Below are 16,773 nucleotides of genomic sequence, written 5' to 3' on the forward strand. Positions count from 1 at the left end.
CCCTCTTCTTTTGGGGCAGTGAAGAGCATTTTCTTTAATATGTGGTATCTTTTGAGAAGGAGGATGGCTGACATGTATTCTGATTCTGTTATGCTCATTTGTTCTGAAAGTATCTAAATTTCCACCACTTGTTATGTTCTTTCTTCTAGGACACTTTCCCTGTTTACCTTCTCCCTAGAAAGGGTGCTTTATCAAGACTGCCACCTAAATGTTATGGATTCCAAGACTTTATTTATATTTAGATTCTTCTGTAGCTAGTAACCTGAGGGTGAATTCACGCTGTCTACCAGCATTAGAAACATGAAGCATTCTCCAGGTGAGGGAGCACTGATATCTTTATAATACTGATTATTTTCAATCCTTGAATGTGGTGCATCTATCTATAATACAGGTATTAATAGTTTTGCAGATTTAGTGTAGATAAGCATATCTTATTAGACTTATTCTGTTCTGGTGGCTGTGTTCCTTTTATAAGCAGCATATAGTTTAGTTTTGTTTTCCAGTTCAATAATCCAAATAATTATTTTGTGTATTTAGTCTGTTTATATTTAATATAATTATTGATATATAATAGCATTTAAAGCTACCATCTTTGAATATTATTTTTGACCCACAATTTTCTCTTCTTTCTTGTCTTTTTTTTTGAACAATAAAATTTTTAAATTATTTAGGGTTTCATTACTTATTTTGAGGCCAGTTGTTTTAAATAGGAGGTTTCCAGTTATTAACTACAAATTATAATAATTTATAATAAAAAATATATAGTTAATGTCTAATATCAATGAATCTTAATAAAAATAATAGATTTTTGTTTCTTTCTTTTGCATTTATATATAAAAAATTTTTTTGTTAGTTTTAGTTTGCTTTTAAGATGATAGGAGATCAACAGGGATTTGGGGAGAGAAACATCAGGCACAAATGTGACAAGAAAAGAGACTTTGGGGGAAGACTGTGGCATGCTTTGCAGTGTGTAATCTCTTTGCAGCTTCTTCAAGACTTTAGTTAATTTTTTTTATTAAGGTTTTGGGATCAGATTTTGTTTCTTTTGTGTGTAACTCTGTTGAGATTGGTCATGAGACAGACTGATTTTATTACTTTTCAGGGACTTGCCCAAGGGTTGAGTACCAGTTAGGATATAGCCAGAAAACAGAACCCATTCTGGGTAGCTTAATGGAAAGAAAAGGCAGTTTAAGGGAAAGAAGACCTGGCAACCTAAGGTATTAGAAGAGCTGAATCAGAGGAAGAAGGTAAGGAAATCCAAAGAAGAATAATGGCAGCAAGCTGCCTCCACCGTTTGGGGGAGTAGGACAATGGGAGGGGACAGTGTCACCGGAGTTGTGGCCACCTGATGGGAGCTGTAACCATCTTAGAGTCTGTGCGACAGGAAAGAGAGCCACACAGATACTGCTGGAAGTACAACCCCAAACAAAGAAAGAAGAGATGGAAAATATCTTCCTTCTTCTTCCAAACACATTGCATTCTCCTGTCAAGGCCGCTCATTGAATAAAACTAAGTAAAAGCCAAGAGCAGAGGGCATCTGGAAAGCGTAGTTTGCAAGAGCCAGTCCTCTTGTGATTCAAAGCAGAGCAAAGAAATGAGGGAGAATGGATCTGAGAGTAAACAGGCAAATGACTGGTGTGGGAAAAGTTATTAAATCTTTCTGACACATGCTGGTGATTTCCAGGCACAAGGGGACTGTGCCTGAGTAGCTTTACTTGTCCTATTGATGGGCAAGCTTGTTACACTAGGAGTAGTTGAAGGATGTGGTCTTCAACTAGTTCTGGACTGGCTCTGAGAAGCATTCCAATCTGGGTTAAGAATTGGTTTATTTCTTCTATTATAATCTGAGTAGGTGGAAGATGTGTGTTGAGGAGATTGAGTTATTCTTCTATGACTCCTGGTTTTAGAGCACAATGTAAGGTTTTTTTATGGGCTCCTGTCAGGGTTTGGGAGGTAACCTCCCCAGCAAAGTTTTCCTGATATAAGAGAGCCAACGCAGTCCGGCCACTCCTGCTGAGCATCCCTGCCGTCTGCCTCAGCCTCCGGCAGTAAACCCTCACCACGCTGCCAGCTTCCCCTTGCCTAGCGACCCAGCCACCGTGCAGGAGTCTCTGTAGATGGCCCAGACTTGGCTGCATTCACAGGCATTCCCTTGGCTGGCACTTGACATTACTTGCTGTTCTAAGTAGTGAAAGTGCAGAATGCTGGTGGCCACTTCACTCTCATCCTTGCCGTCATTTTTCTTGATTATTTTTCCCAAATAGGGAAATGGGAAGGCACAAGGAAGATGATCAAGTTCACTGCATAAGAGAAGTTAAACCTAGGAAGAAACTAGAGGCCAGCTCTGCCAAAGGCCAACTTTACTCCCTGACGTCATCTTGTTAGCTGATTTACTTACTTACTGGCTCCGCCTTCCTCAGAATACAAGCCCATGTCTTGTTTACCAGTCTATCCTCAGCCCCTAGGGCAGGCACTGTCTGCACAAATGAAGTGATCAGTAAGTAGTTGTTGAATGAATGGACTTATAAAAGGCCCTGAGAACTAAGAGGTAACAGGGAGACTTAGGATGGTGTGGTGTCTTCTAAGGCAAAGGAAACATGTTTTAATAAGCAAATGATCATCAGTACTGTTAAATATTGTTGAGAGATGATATACTTAAAAGTAGCCTTTGGGTGTATGGTACGGAGGTTACCAAAGAAGTGACCAGTGTTTGGCAAAACCAGTGTTCGGTGAAGTGTCAGAGCCTGAACAGTGAGGGGGAGTGAGGAAGCCGGGTGAGTGTGCACATTCTCCCCAAGTTTCTTAGTAAAAGAACACGTGAGAAAGGGAGGTACCTGGAGAAAGATTTCTTTACAGAGTGATAGGGTCTTGAGTGTCTCTGCATCCTAATGGGAAGGAACAGACAGGTTGGGAAGGTTTACAGATAAAGGGACAAGATAGGGAACAACCACCAGGAAGACTTATTAGGAGGCAGCAAAGGCCAGAACACAGGTGGAGGGATTGGCCACAGCCGGGAGAGGCCGCTTTCTCCTGGCATCAGAGGGAAGGAAGACAGGCTGGGAAGAGATTCAGGAAAATGTGAACGCTACCAGTGGGAAGGTGAGGACGCTCTCTGTGCTGACTTACTCTCTGTGAAGCTGAGGTTGCCCATTGTTCAGTAAGTGCTTGCTGAGAACCTACTGTGTGCCCATTTCCTGCTGGGCCTTGTGAGCGGTGGTGGTGAGCAAGCCCGACAGAAGTCTGGTGCCCATGGAGCTTAGAGGCCAATGGGGAGAGAGTCTTTAATCAGAAGACTGCCTCTCAAACCATAAAAATACAACAGTGCTGAGACTGGCCAGAGATGCACAGATTCGCATGGTTTTGTGATTTTTGTGTGGTTGCAGACTTGGCAATCATGGAGAAGCTAAGGGTAAGGGGCAGAAGGAGGACTCTGACCTCCTGGGTGTGGGCAAAAGAGTTTCTTCGTTCAGGGAATGTGAGAGAATGCCTCCTGGTACATGAGTTTGCCCAGCTGGACCTGAGCCCGAGGCAGTCACTGCTCTGCTAATAGGTTGCCAGGCGTGTCTAACCTCCCCGTGAGAGTTCAGCCTGCCACCTTTCCCGCGGCCCTCCACTACCTCCCCGCAGGCAGCTGGCTGGCTGTGGTTGGTGTCTGCTCCGAGGACAAACTCCTTCCTGATCAAGAAGCTGATTCTAGTAATCCAATTTGTATTTAGAAGCTACTTAAAGGCAACAGCAAAAATTAAAATTGAACTCCAGACTCTGTAGCTGCAGGCTGAGCCTTATTAATTTTCTGGAACTTTGAGGTTCTGTAGGTGAGTGACTGCTCCCAGCTCTTTGTCTGTCTTACACTGTTTGTGGGAAAAAAAAAAAGTAATCGAGAGTTCAAAGATCTGGATCCTGATTTGTGTCCTGATTCTAATTCACTGTGTCAGTTCATCACTTCGCCTCTCTAATCCTCAATTTCCCCTTTTCTGGATTAGATGAGCTTTCAATTGTATGATCCTATCTATTATTTGTAAGAGGAATTTACAAAATGTACAACTAGATTTTTTAAAACGTTCTGAGTATTAGACGCCCTCTATATGTCACAATAATTAGGTAGGTTGACTAAGTGTTGACTTAATTACTAAGCTGCTTTCTCAGTCATGATTTTCATAAGTCTCCGCCCTCCCATTAGGCTTCTCTCCCCGTGACATATATGCTCTCTTACCTTAGCACATTTTGTTCACCTCTTCCCCCGCGTTTCTGCCTCCTCATTTAATACTGTGACTGTTCTTGATCTTTGATTAGTGATTTTATGGGGTGCAAATACAGCTGACTTTTCTGAAGCAGAGCCATCTATTTATAAAATTAGATACCTCATTGTTTGAAAACATTAAGATGAGCACTTAGTTCCTTTTACTTAAAGACTTGCAAAAACTTTAGCATCACAGATCATGAAATGTTAGGATTAGAGAGACATGGAAACGAATGGATGAGCTCCGTGACAACTGGCTCATGTCTCAAACCTGCAACTTCCCGCAGGGACCACCCTGGTGATGAGAACCCTGGGAGGGAGAGTTTGACACCTTTTTCCCCTGAGCAGCAGACCATGGCAGAAGGAGGTATCCCATGCGGCTAGACTGAAGGAATGAATAGTCTGTAGTGGAACAGAGTAAATGGTGTCTGACTTCGTCCACTTTCTAGAAGGACTATGGGCAGTTGGTCTCTTTCTCTCAGGTCTAATCCCTGTGTGCATGCACAAACACAAACACACACGCACAGTTGGAGCTGGGAGCCATTGGCTGGTACAGGGGAGTCTAGACAGAAGGTGGCTACACCCCTGGAGAAGGGTGCAGTGTAGCTCCAAGAGCCAAGTGGCCCTTTCCCCTGGGGGCCTTCGAAAGATAAGCCACTCTTCCGGATGGATACCACCACATATAGAGGTATATATAGTGACTCCTTGATGACAAAGGGGGAAGTGAGGCTTTAATTTTTGAGCCCTTGAGGGCTTTCTACCAAACTTCATCAGAGGCACAGGTAATAATAGCCAGCGCCCCAAGCAGGAACTTTGTCTGCCCCAGATACGCATCACCGAGTTCAACATTATCTGTTTTTGCTGTATGCATTTCATTTATCCAGCAAATGGTTTTCTCCTGGACTATTTTGAAAGCAAATCCCACATATCATTTCACCTGTATGAAATACTCATGTATGTCTAGAAGATACAAACTATTTTGAAAAGTATCCAGAAGTCATTATTATACAAAAAATTGATAATATTTAATTAATACTATCGAATGCCAAGTCTATATTCAGAGTTTTGTCTGAATTGTTTCAAATTGTCTCAAGTATATATTTTTTTCGAAATTGGTTTATTCAGATCAAGATCCATATAGGACTGCACCTTCCTCTTGCCACCCATTCCCCAGCCTGGGCCCCACACAGATCAGACACAGCCGGAAGCCAAGACGGAACCAAAGGGGATTGTTCATGTCACCCACACAAGTCAGTGTCTGGGGGCAGAGAGCAGGGTCGAGGAAGCTGGAGGGAGTGGACCAGAGAAGGAACAGCAGAGGCCACCATGGCAGCGGAACACAGAGCGGGTTCTGTATGCAGGGAGGAACATGGGGTGTGCACATGGGAGGCTGCCAGGCACACAAAATGCCACATCGGGTAAACCTCCCGCATTCCTCCAGTTGAAAGGGGAACAGACTAGGTCCTGTTAATTATTTTTGGTGCTGTGCAGCAGAGAAGGCTCCAATCAAGGCCTTTTTACTTCCATATTTCCTCAATCTAGGATGCTATCAACTGTAAACCATGCTGTCAGCTTAATGGCAATCCTCAGGAAGAAAGCAAGGAAAGAAGGAAGGAAGAAGACATTTCATCAATGGTACTTGGATATCCCCCTTTCTGAGACATTAAAATATGACAAAGAAATGCATCAGAGATTTGAAAGTGTTCTGTGTGATACTGTAATGGTGCATATTTAATATTAGGCTTTTGTCAAAACCCATAGAATGTACAACACAATGAGTGAACCTAAGGTCACCTACAGACTTTGGCTAATAATAATGTGTCAAAACAGGCTCATCAATTGTAACAAAGTACTGCACCAGTGTAAGATGTTCATAATAGAGGAAAACTGGTTGGGGGACGTGTGGAGATGGGATAGATGGGAGCTCTCTGCTCAAAGTGCTTTCTGCTTTTCTGTAAACCTAGAACTTCTCTAAAATATAAAGTCAACTAATTTTTTTTTAAAGTAATGTGTCTCAGACTAAAGGAAATATAATTATTATACCGATCTTAAAGAGCGCTCCACCTAGTCAGGGTGTGGTGGGTGTGGTGGGAGTAATCCGAGTAATCGCAACCCAGGCAAATAGGCACGGTTAGCCGGAACATTAACATCACTGCATTACTGTTCTGATAAGCATGAATTTCATTACATTTGTATAGCTTAATTAATACAATTACAAAATATAGCACCTCCTAATTACATAAAGTAAAACAAAGAACAGAGGCAGATAGTTCTTTGCTCCTTCAAGAATTAAAAATTAAATTATTTGAAAAATAATAGGAAATAGAAGAAGCCATAATGATTTACCAGACTGATGGATACCTAGTTTTCTTGAATATTTGTCAGAATCTCAGCAGGATCATAATTAGCTACAGTGCAGACAAATGGATGTCAGTGGTTGGGGGGTCCTTGAAACCTGCAAAGTTTCTGATGGATTATTCAGTTTGTTCTTTGGTCCTCCAAGCTGGCAGTTCTCAGTGTCTTTCTGTGAATAGATTCCAATGAATAGAAGTGACAAAATATTTACTGCAAGATGTGACAATTTAACAGCCATTTAAGAAGTTAGCCTTACCAGGCACAGTGGTATGTGGTTTTTATCTGTTCTAGGGTATCTGGTCTCCAGAGATGGTCACGAATGAACCAGCCTTCTATACTGATTCCCTGGGGTCAGCCCTTCCCAGTGACTCCAGACTGGCCCTGTGATTCACTTTTGACTATAGAATGGCAGGAAGGTCTGAAGTTTTGCAGCTTCCATAGGGGACTCTTGGCACATTTGTTATGAGGGAAGCCAGCCACCATCTAAGACGTTCAACTCCCCTGAGACCTGTCTCAAATGCTTCTTGCGGATATACTCAGATGATCTCAGTACAAAACACTGAATGAAGAGAGCTGGTTTGCTGTATTCTAGTTATCTATTGATGTACAATGAACCATTTCAAAGTTAGCAATTTAAAAGGTTTTTTTCAGATGGGTCAGTTTGTTGACTAGCCTCAGCTGGGCAATTCTTGCCCAGGGACTCTCTTGTGGTCACAGTGAAATGGGAGCTAAGGCTGGAGTCATCTAAGGACTCAACTGCAGGAGACCAAGATGCCATCCTCCCATACTGTGGGTGTGGCCCAAAGAAGACCACGAGCTGCATACCAAGCAGAAGCTCTAACCCAGCCCTTTCTCTCTTACTCAGTAAAGCTCATGGGTTGCAGGTGAGTGAGGCGAACACAAAACAGTTCTAACTTATTACAACTTTTTAAGAAATGTTAGTAACATGTTGCATTTAACTCAATATATTCAAACAATATGATTTCAACATGCAATCAGTATTTAAAATATTATTAATGAGATAGTCTACCTTTTTTTTACAATCGGTCTTTGAAATCTAGCCTACATTTTGTACTTCCAGCGCATCTCAATTCTGAACAGCTTCATTTCAGCTGCTCGATCGCCACACAGGGCCTGTGGCTACCACAGTGGACACCACTCTGCTCTTTCACCAGCAAGCTCATTCTCTCTTTCTGCATAGTCACTATGTAGAGACTCTCTCTCATATTTGAAAACCCAAATATGTGAGCTCTATGATCAGGGGGCAGTAGGCGACGACAGGGGGAGTGCTGGTGGCCCAAGGCGGGAAGGGAAGCACATGCACTGGGGCATTCTTTCCTTTTTCCGTTTCATTGAGGTATAATTGACATATATAGCATAATCTGAAATTTGAATATATTTCAGGCTGATCACCACGATAGTCTAGCCAACATCTATTGTCACGCATGTTACAAAAATGTTTTTTCTCTTGTGATGAGAGCCTTCAGGACTCACTCCCCCAGCCACCCTGAAATATGCAGGCTGATATTATTTATAGTCCTCATGCCATGCAGTGCACCCCCAGGACTTACTCATATTGCCTGCTTCAGGCAGCCACCCATCTGTTGTCCGTACCTATGAGCTCATTTTTTAAAATTTGTTTGTTTGGTTACTGTTTTGTTTTAGATTCCACATGCAAGTGAGATCATATGGCATTTATCTGTTTTGGTTTGACTTATTTCACTTAGCATAATGCCCTCCACAGGTCCATTCATGTTGTTCTAAATGGCAAGATTTCATTCTTCTTGATGGCTAAGTAATATTCCATTATGTATATATGCCACATTCTCTTTATCCACTCATCCATTGATGGAACATTTTTTTCTTATTGCTTCAAGGTAATGGGAGACAGGAATTCATGTAGATTAATATTATTATTTTTTTTTAATTTCACCATTCACTAACATTAAATATTTAGATGAACACATTACTTAATTTACCCCTTACTACTGACTGAGCACTGCCTACCAGATAATGATGGAATCAATCCAATACCTGACCCATAAGGACATGATTTGGAAAAATTTGAAAGGTCTGTTCTTAAACACAAACAAGATACGAGTGGTAAATATTTTAAAATAGGTATTTATTGGTCAGGGTCCTGGCAAGAAACCAATGCCACATTCACTCTGGATCAACTGAGAGTTTAATAAAGGGATTCAATGGTGTCAGCAGGCATTAACTGAAGGGTCATATAGTATCCTTGCACTGGCAGCAGATGGAATCCTTTGTCATCCCTTGAGCAGCCTGAAGAGGCAAAGGAAGGAGAGAGTTACAGTACCTCAGAGAGAACAGCTGCTCAGAGAGGACCACATGCAGGAGCCACTTGGTCATTAGTGGGGCGACACAACCAACCTGCTGGCAGCCAGCAGGGAGGGAGCATAGGAACCTCACGTCCCATCTCTGATCTTCTGCCAGCACCTCCTACTGGTGGAACCCAGCTGGACAACAGAGTGCAGGGAGGCCCCATGAGACAGTCCACATGAATCAATTCTCCCAGGACCAGAGCAGGGAGGGGAGGTAGAGAAGGGATCTGAGAGATAACCTGAAAATGCCCAGCACAGTGACGTGGATCAATCCTTGGTGACAGCGCAGAGCCACTCTTGCTAGCACAAACCTCTCCCACTGGGCCTGCTTCTCTCCAGGGCGGGTTGCTCAGGCCCAAGCTCCTTTCACATGATTGATGCCACAGGACCGTTCTTACCAGGAATTTTTCAGGGCCACGTTGTTGTCTTGAACCTGTTAGTTATGTCCTCTTGAACACATCTAAAATTGTTTGAGGTTTTCTAAGAAATTTTTTCTACATGCAACTGCAGGAGAAGTGATGAAGAATAAAAAAAGGGAAAATCCCAAAACTTCAAACTTTATACTACAAAGTTTAACAAAGAAAGTGTTCTGAGGTCACAGATTTGGCTTTTTAAATTTATTTTCCTCAGGTCATTGATCTTGGTCGTCCTCAAATCTTAAGTTCTCTGGGGCCAGCAATTTTTGGCAGGAAGGTGCCAGTTCCCTCCAACTTCCTTTGCTTTCCAGAAATTCCTGTATCTGTTATCTTTTGCCTGGCTTTTAGCAAGGGCCACAAATGCAGATGCATATATAAGGCCTGATAGGAATTTAAATAGATTGGGCAGAGTGGAGACTGTGACACTTTTTGTGTACCAGGCACTAAGTGTTGTATACCTACAGGCGCTCCTCATTTTATTGTGCTTTGCTCTATTGAGGCTTTGCAAATTTAGTGCTTATTGCAAATTGAAGGTTTGTGACAACCCTGAATCCAGCAAGTCTATTGGCACCATTTTTTCAACAGCATCTGCTCCCTTATTGTCTGTCACATTTTGGTCTTTCCTTCAGTATTTCAAACTTTTTCCATTACATTTGTTCTGGGGACCTGTGATCAGTGATTGTGACTTGCAGGAGGCTCCGATGATGTTCAGCATTGTTTAGCAATATATGTTAATTAAAGTATATACCTTATTATTTTAGACACAATGCTATCGAACACATAATAGACTACAGTATAGTGTAACTGTACCTTTTATATGCCCTGGGAAAACCAAGGTACTCATTTGACTTGTCAGCTTTGTGTGATACTGGCATATTGCAGTGATCTGAAACCGACCTGCTGTTATCTCTGAGGTATTAGCTTCTTCACTCATCACAGTGCTATGAGGGAGGCATGATTGTTCTGCCTATTTTTCAGGTGAAGAAATTGAGATGCAGGGTAGTTTATGCAGATAATACATTTCCTGCAGAAGGGGAGCAGTAGGTACTTGGCTCTCAGTAATTGTGCAAGACTGTGGATCATGACCCTGTATTTTCTTAAGAACTTGAAACCTTGAATTTAACATGAACTCTCTTAATTAAGAAAAAAAAACCTAGCAACTATTTAGAAGTTTTAAAAGCACTATGCAGGCCAAAGAAAGTACTTCTGTGGGTCAGCTATGGCCTTAGATAGCTTATTTGCAATCTTAAGTCAATGATTCTAGAAGCTTTTCCAGCAGTAAAGCTGAAATGTTTTTAATAAAAAATGCAAATAACCTTGGTAAATTAATATGGATCTGCTCTGAGCTGGAGGACAGCAGAAGCTGACCCTCTAGGCACCTGCTTTCTCTCAGCAGGAGGCCCCAGGACACCCCCATGCCACTCAAGAACAACTTGAAAGCCAGTTCTCACGGTACGTTAACCAAAAGTTGTCCAGAAAAAAACATGAGTGTGTGAGCTTCGTTTGCATTGCTCACAGGCGGCCAGACACCTGGCTTTCTCCTTTTCAATTACCCTTCTTTACAGAGAGTTGCCAGGAGGAATCTAATTTCACCTCCAATCATTTTCCCATTACTTTTATTTAGGAAAATAAACAACCTTCCCTGGTGCTGAGTACTCACGTTGACATTGTAAAACCACTACCCAGTTGGAAGAAAATGTATGGTTTGTGAAGTCCATTTACATTTCTTACTGTTTTTGTTTTTTACAATGTCAGGTTTGAAACCAACATACACAGTAATTAATGGCTGTTCTAGAAGTACACCAAAAAGTCACTTCCTGTCTCTGAAAACTAGTTGCTACATACACACATGCATCTCTGTTCCAAGTGCTTCCCCATCGAGGAAAACGCCAGCAGCAATTAGGACAGCAAATGACTATTTGGGTGACAGTTTTTTGAGAGTCAAGGGTTTTTAAAAGCAAATGTTTAAATAATCTTCACCATGAGCTCAAACTGGCAACCTTTTCATGTTGTGCTGTTGTGAGGGCTTCAGAAAACCTTGTAGCCATTCGGACCCTCTCGCGTGTGGCCAGCCTGGTGGGCTCCACCCTGCAGAGCAAGGATTCTGGAAGTGTCCTTGAGCCCACGTGCACCAGATTGACCTGGGAAGATGAGGGGCTTATCTGAAATGCAGAAGCGGAGGCCCCACCTCAACTGGCTCCATCAGCATCTCTGGAGTTTCAGGAGTGGCATTTGGCATTTTAACAAGCTACCAGGTGACTGGTGGGCAAACTATAAACTGGGAACTGTTACGACAGAAGGCGTGGAATAAAAACAGCGGGTGGCCACATTTCTTCTGCATTTCTGTGTGCTAGGCACTGTGGTAAGTGCTTCTCATATGCCAACTCATGTACTCCTCCTGGTAACCCTTTGCAAAGGAGGTGCCCTTATCCTCATTTGTCAGTAGAGGAAACTGGAGCACTGAGAGACGTCATAAAGTTCTCAAGGTCGTGTACCTGCTTAGTGGCAGAGCCGAATTTGGATTCCTGCACTTGGGCTTCAAAGGCCACTCTCTGCACTCTTTGCTGCGGTGGCCTGTCTCACATGCTGGTCCCCTGCGGTGCTGGTTTAAAATGCAGGTTCTGGGGCACATCTCCCTGAGAGTGTGCTTTGCTGGGTCCTGGGGAGGCCCCATGGACCTGCTGAGGCTTAACGAGGATCCCAGGGAAGTGCTCCATGCAGCCTGTATTATTAGGCTTTTCTCAGGAGACTGTCCCTCAAGTCAATTTCCCTCCCATCCCTCCTCGACAAACAGCCTGTGGTCTTTCCCTCTACCCCAGCCAGCATATCACTTGGAACATGACTCAGAACCCCCCTGCCCTGTACCATCAGCCTGTGTCTTCTCACAAGGTCCTTCCCTGTTCCTACAGATACGCTTGGACAGCCCTAGACTACAAAGCGAGACAACCTGTAACACCACAACCAAGGCCGCCTCCCATGTCTACCCAAACTCTCTCCTTGGCTTTACCAACAAACCTGGTGAATTAACAATCCAGCTTTGCTATCTCTACTTCCGCCTACCCTCGGTTCACATCGCAGCCCACTCTGCTCTGGGCCTGGCACCACCATCCCCTGGATGGGGCTCTGGTGGCCTCTTAATCCCACAGTCCCCCCTCTGTGGAGTGTGTCAGGGCTGACCACTGGTGATGCTCACTCCCCTTCTGTCTTGGCTTCACCTGTGCCAGACTTTGCTTTTCTACTTTTCCAGCAATCTTTCCTTTCTCCTACTGTTGAATCCTCTTCTCTGTTTGACCCTTAAATTCAGGGGCTCCCTAGGGTTCGGTCCTGGGTCTTTCTTTTCTCTGCCTCCTAGCAATGCCAGACTTCACTGGGGCTCCATCAGTCATTTGTGACATCTCTGTCCTGTTATCTCCTCCTCATTCTCTTGCTCTTTGACGCTCTAGTACCTTATTTTTAAGTATCTTTTGGATAAGTGATGGAGGGTCCACAGTTGTTTCAAGCTGATCCCAAACAATTCATTATTTATGTGTCCTCTTCAAACACACTTTTAGTTTATTTTAAAAAATGCATATATTTCTGTTGTAGTTTCATCATCTACCCAGACCCCCAAATCAGAAAGCTGAGTCATCCTCTCTTTCACTGCATTTAATGGAGTCTTGAACTTTCTAGAAAATGCCTCCCTACTGCCTTACTGCCTTAGTTCAGGTTTACAAATGGCCTCAGGTACAGGCTGCCTCTGGTTTTTCTTGCCTAGTCTGTCTTCAATGTATCACCAGATTTGACTTCCAAGGAAACACAGTTAATCATACTTGATCTCTGTTGAGTCAACATTCCACCTGCAAGCTCCAGTCTGAACACCTTGACTTGAGGAGCTGACTTCACCTCCAACCCCTTCTCCGGTCCCCCTGACCCTGTTCCCCGCCCTCTGCTCTTGCCACCCTGGACCACTGCTCATTTCAGCCAGCCTCCAGGCTTCTCCATTTTCATAAGCCGACACCTCTGGCTAATGACCTTATTTCTTTTCTTCATTTGGTAAATTCTGCCTCATTTTCTAAGGCCAGTTGAATGCCATCTCCTCCGGGAAACCCCAGTTTCTCCAGGCAGAGACTAAGTTGCTCGGGCTTTGGCTGCTCAGGATTTGATTTGACCCTCTGAAACAGCACTCACTCAGTGCACCCTAATTATCTTTTTACACATCTGTCTCCATCCCGCAGGTGAGAGTATTGTGGGGCAAAGACCGCTGATTTGTCTAATCCATCTCCATAGCAGCAGAGCCTGCACACTGGATGCTCCCTAAGTGTTTCCTAACAGATGGCAATTGCTCCCTGGCACTTGGTGTGCAATCAATGTCACAGTCCCTTATTTTTCGAAGGCCCATTAAGTCAAGATCTCACTTGCCAGGTTGGCTAGGCATTCTCTAGCAGGAAATTCTTGAGTTTTACAAGACCAAATAATTGGTAATGGGACAGGGTCCCGCAAACCTGCTTATAGGGTCATCTCTGCCCAGGCGGACTAAAACAGCCTGACTTGCAATGGAAGAGTGAGGAAGAGCAGGCCTAGGCAATCTGCACCCCATCTGTAGATTTGCCTGCCTACACTGCCTGCCCCTTCTGAGGCCTGCCTATCTCCAAGGCCTGGGCCATAGTTACTGCAACCACTGGACTCTCTGATCTGCCCTTGCCCAGACTCGGGGAATCTCTAGCCTCATCTCCTTCCACCCTCAAGAGTCAAATTCCCTGTACTCTTCATTTCTCCAAATATCCAATTCATTGCTGTGCAGGCCTGGCCCAGGCAGTGCTAACTCACATGCCTTCATGCACCAGAAAGAAGGGTAAACTGGGGGCTGTTTTTCAGTTTCAGCTGATTGACACTATAAAGGAAGGTGGGCCCACCATGGCCAGAAGGTTCTGGTTTTTCAAGAGATGCTGGGAATGGAGTTTTTATGAAGAATAGTTTGGTAATTAATTTAAAAAAATCAGCGTGGGATCCAAACAAACCTATTTGTAGGCTAAATTCAGCCAGTGGCTGGGCAGTTTGTGACTTCTGACCTAGGCCTGTCAATCATGAGAATTTTAGGGTTTGACTCTGTGTTGGCCCACTCCCTCCCAGCAAATTTTCATCTTTCCTGGAAAATATAAGAGAGCTGCTTGTTCTCAATGGAGAATGGAGAAGCCAGGGCTAGCTGCCTCTCTCTTTGCAACAGTGGTGGGAGTGCTGTGGACTTCTCCATGGTGGGCTATAGGAGCAAAAACATGAAAAATAAAAACTAAGATGAATGCAAGTAAAAATAAATAATTTTTAAATTATAATAAATTTATATTTAAAAAACAAATAATTTTAAATTACAGTAAAAATAAAATATAAATAACAAATAAAAATTAAAAATTAACAACAAATAAGTTAATTTCTTAATAAGTCTCCTTGTAATGTTTGGATATTATGGTAGAGAGATGAAAATTGTACCTTTTCTTCTAAGGGCCACTTCTGTATTTTAAGAATGACCTTTTTACTGTGTTTTAAGCTATTTATGGGAAGGACCATTTTCTTTTATCTGTCTTAAATTTAGTAGTAAAATATAACAGAAAATTATTAGAAAAATGAAACAAAAAGATATACATGATGCAAGCTCCAATTTTATTTTTGTATTACTAGATACAAGAGACGTTAGTCTGTTAAATTGCTATAAAGCAGTGGTTCTCAACCAAGAGAACCTGGGTGTATCTGGCATATATTTGTCTCCTGGGTATATTTGGCAATGTCTGAGACATTTTGGGGGTCAAAATTGGGAGGAGGCATGTTATTGGCATCTTGTGAGTAGAAGCCAGGGATGGTGCTCAATATCCTAGAATGCACAGGACAGCCGCACGAGTCCCTCATTGTCTGTCTGTCTTTACCTTTTTGTAGACCAGTCATTCGAACTTCCCAGACTGATGCTGGTCTGCAGATCACATTCCAAGAAGTAATATTCCAGAGTGTTACCTCCACCTTTCTGATCAAACCCAAACCATGAGCCAACGTAGGGTTCCCAGAATGCTTAGTATTACCCAGCGGTCCTAATAGCAGGTAGAAGCTACCCTGTTCACAACATAGACATTTATTTCTGAAAATGACATAGCTGACCACAGTGTAAGTCCTCTAGCATGTAAATATGAGTACCCAGGAGTATCTCTAATCAGCACAGAAGAAGGGATACAAAAATCCCAGATCACATCATTCCTCACTGACACACACAATGTCCTTGTCCTTCTTGGCTAGTAATATTTTAATCAATTTAGCAGGCTTTCCAAGATTAGTCATTAGTTTCTCACTGATCAATAGGGATTTTTATACAGATTTCAGGTTCCCACCCAAGACTTGGGAATGGCAGAGGGGTGCTAGCAATCTGTATTTTTTAGTAAATACCCTAAGTAAGCCTAATAATTAGACCTGGCAAACACTGAGAGAAGGGATATCACTTTAGACATTCTCCCACTATTTTCAAATCTCGTCACAATACAAGTCCTATTGATGTATTCATTAACAACTTCTTATTCAGAGTCTGGTTTGTGCCCAATGTTATAGGTTTGGGGCTCCATTGATGGAAAAAGGCAGAGGTCCCTACCCACACATAGCTTTTATATACTTCCTATTGCTACCTCCAATCTGTCCCCTCTCCCGGTTATTAGTGATGACAACACTTGCCCTGGTGGCAACACTTGCCATCTCTCACTTGGATTATTTTAATGGCTGGTCTCCTTCCCTCTGGTTACATCCAGTTGCTATCCCTGACTCCAGCCATCTTCCCTAATGTTACTGCCTCTCTCCATCTGTCCCTAGATTAAAACCCATTCCTGGGTCTCCATTGCCTACAGGAGAAAGTCAGTGCTTCTAAACACAGTCTACACGTTCTTCATGATCTGGGACTTGCTCCATTCTCCACCCTTATCTCTGGACACCCCCATCTCCCCGCTTTACCCCCTCCAAGAAACACTGACCCTATGACTCATGCTGGGCCAGATGCCAACACTTTGCCCATCTTGGTCCCTCTGTCTGGAAAACTGGTATTCTTTCTCATTTCTCCAATCCCACCAATATGATAAACTTGTATTCACTTTTCAAAAGTCAGCTCAAATTATTACCTCTTTACTAATAGTTGCTAACATTTATTAAGTATTTATTATATACCATAACATCCTATGGAGTATGGGCTACTGTGCTGAAATGTTTGTCTGATTTATTCTTTATAGTAACTGTTGAGGAAAAGGAGGCTTAGCTAATTTCGGTAACTTTCTAATGGTCATGCAACAGGCAGCAGAGGTAGGACCTAATCCAAAGCTGAATCCAGAGCCCATCTTGCACCTAATCACTTCACATTTCTCCTCTTTAGGGAAGCTTTCCCCATTGCTATCCTCTCCCAGGTTGCTAGTGTGTTAGACTA

The sequence above is a fragment of the Manis pentadactyla genome, chromosome 14, assembly GCF_030020395.1.
Source record: "Manis pentadactyla isolate mManPen7 chromosome 14, mManPen7.hap1, whole genome shotgun sequence".
Classification (NCBI taxonomy): Eukaryota; Metazoa; Chordata; class Mammalia; order Pholidota; family Manidae; genus Manis; species Manis pentadactyla.